The sequence below is a fragment of the Xenopus laevis genome, chromosome 3L (genome assembly GCF_017654675.1).
Source record: "Xenopus laevis strain J_2021 chromosome 3L, Xenopus_laevis_v10.1, whole genome shotgun sequence".
Taxonomy (NCBI): Eukaryota; Metazoa; Chordata; class Amphibia; order Anura; family Pipidae; genus Xenopus; species Xenopus laevis.
The window spans coordinates 84,256,980-84,259,485 of NC_054375.1; positions in this window are offsets into that span (position 1 = coordinate 84,256,980).

Consider the following 2,506-nt stretch of genomic DNA (forward strand, 5'->3'; position numbering starts at 1 on the left):
GCCCCCAGGCCGCACCAGGGAACCATCACAAGCCGTAATTTGCAATCAAGCAAAAACTCAACACTTAACGGAAGGCATTGCACACTTCCCTGGTGAATATCAAGCAATCGGGCACAGCATACATTCGTGTTAGGTCATGCCAATCTACCTAACCCATGGTCTGGATGACAGCCTTCCCTTATGGCCTAAGGTAGCAGCATGCAATTGCCAAAAGACTAAAAAGAATAACATTTCTAAAAGTTGCACGTGCTGAACTTCCACCAATTTCAACCTGCATCTCTTTCGCAAAAACCATCACACCCCCTATCTAGGCACACCCTCCACCATCTTCCTCTCAGGCTGCACTGCATGTTCTCCTCACACCTGTCACCAGAAGCAACACTAACAAAATTTACCCCCATTCCAATGTGTCTTTCTGACTTCTAACCTACATAATTTTAATGCCACATTGAAGCTGGATGATCATTGGCTACTGATTACAAAGATCCAGAAAGAGAGCTATCAGAAGAGTTATAGTGCGTCACACCATCCATAAACTGTGATAAAAATGAGGTTAGAGCACGTTGAATATGTATTAGTATATACAAAAATTAATTAGTGATCATCAGAAGCGCATTGTGTATCAGTTACAATAAATACAATTACATTTATCATGTGTGTGCTTCATTGATATAATGATCAATGCTTGTAATTTCATTGGTTAGTTAAATATAAATTCATCTTCCGCAGCAGTCATGCTATAGAGCGATTAAAACTTAACGTTTAATTCATCAATTATAAAATATATAGAGCACCTCGTTCATGGGTTAAAAACAATTACATTTAATGATGTAGTGATCTGGTTTTAGTGGCAAGGTATCTTGCTTATTAACAAAAAATAAATTGATCCCCCCAGATCTTAACATCAGACCGAACAAGCCTCCTGGACATCAACTTTTTTACCCAGTATATCAATGAGGTACACACAATGAATTGAATTGTATTTTTTGTAACTGATAAACAATGAACTTCTGTTGATCACTAATTAATTTTTGTATATACCAATACATATTCAACTTTCACTAACCACATTTTTATCACAGTTTATGGATGGTGCGACACACTATAACTCTTCTGATAGCTCTTTCTGGATACACTTAATAATGGAGTTGTCTGCACATCCATTACTAGTTGATTTTTTTTTTAATATAAATTGGCAGTGATGGCATGCTAGGAGGTGCAGATAAACAATTATTGATAGCACTGCTTACAGAGATCCAACCTGGAAATGGCAGTGATCCAGCCCACTACTGGTTACAACTCCTCGGTGACTAATATCGTTATATATTACAGTAGGGGTACATTATATATAATGAATAAAGTACCCCCCTCTTGCAAATAAGGATATTATAAGTTACTGAGGAGTTTTGTGACACGGCCTTGTGTTTTTATACAGGTCATGGAACTCAGTGGTAACTTCTAATATCCTCATTTATTTATTACACGTTTCAGTGAGTCATGTGACAGAAATGACATCAGAACTCACTGTTTATAATGATATTATTTACAAGATATTCATGGCTGTGTATTATACATATATATATATATATATATATATATATATATATATATATATATATATATAGTTAAAGTACCCCCTCTTGTAAAATATAAGGATATATATATCCTCATATTTTGCAACTGGGGATACTTTATTATAATAAACAAGTTTCAGTGAGTCATGTGACAGAAATGACATCAGAACTCACCGTTTATAACTGATGACATCAGAACTCACTGTTTATAAGGATATCATCTACAAGATATTCATGGCTGTGTATTATACATATACATACACACACAATGTCTTGGCATGTATGGCTCCCATAAGACAGCTGCAAAAACAGTCAGGTCTATGGCCACCTCATCCTGAATTTTATCAAGAGCCAATTATCCTGACTATAAATTTCTGGTGGGAAAGAAACTGGAGAAGCCCCATGCAATTACAGCTTAAACTCATTTCAGACATCGCCCTGCCTGGAATAGAAGTCTACAAACCCACCACTACTATGTCTGCAGAGCCACCACAGTACAAATACTACTAGTTTTCTTTGTACAAGCGAGTTCCCCTCTCCAACTCATATGAATGAAGCTCGGCATTCTGCTGCCCACACTGCACGATGGGAGTAGTGCCCTATAACCGGCTGCGTCTCTCCAGATGCCTCTGAACGAACCATCACAACAAGCCGTGAGTTGCAATCAAGCACAAACACACGACACCAACGGAAAGCGTTGCACACTTCACTGGTGAATATCATACAATCAGGCACCGCATACATGCATTATGCTAGGCCATGCCACTCTAGCCCATCCATAGTCCTGACAATCAACTCGTGGTTCCAAAGGCTGCTCCAGCCTTGCCTTATGGCCTAAGGTAACAGCGCGCTTTCGGAAACTGGCGCCAAAAACTAAAAAAGAATAACACCGTTTTTGAACTGTATCTCTTTCTCAAAACCCATCACACCCC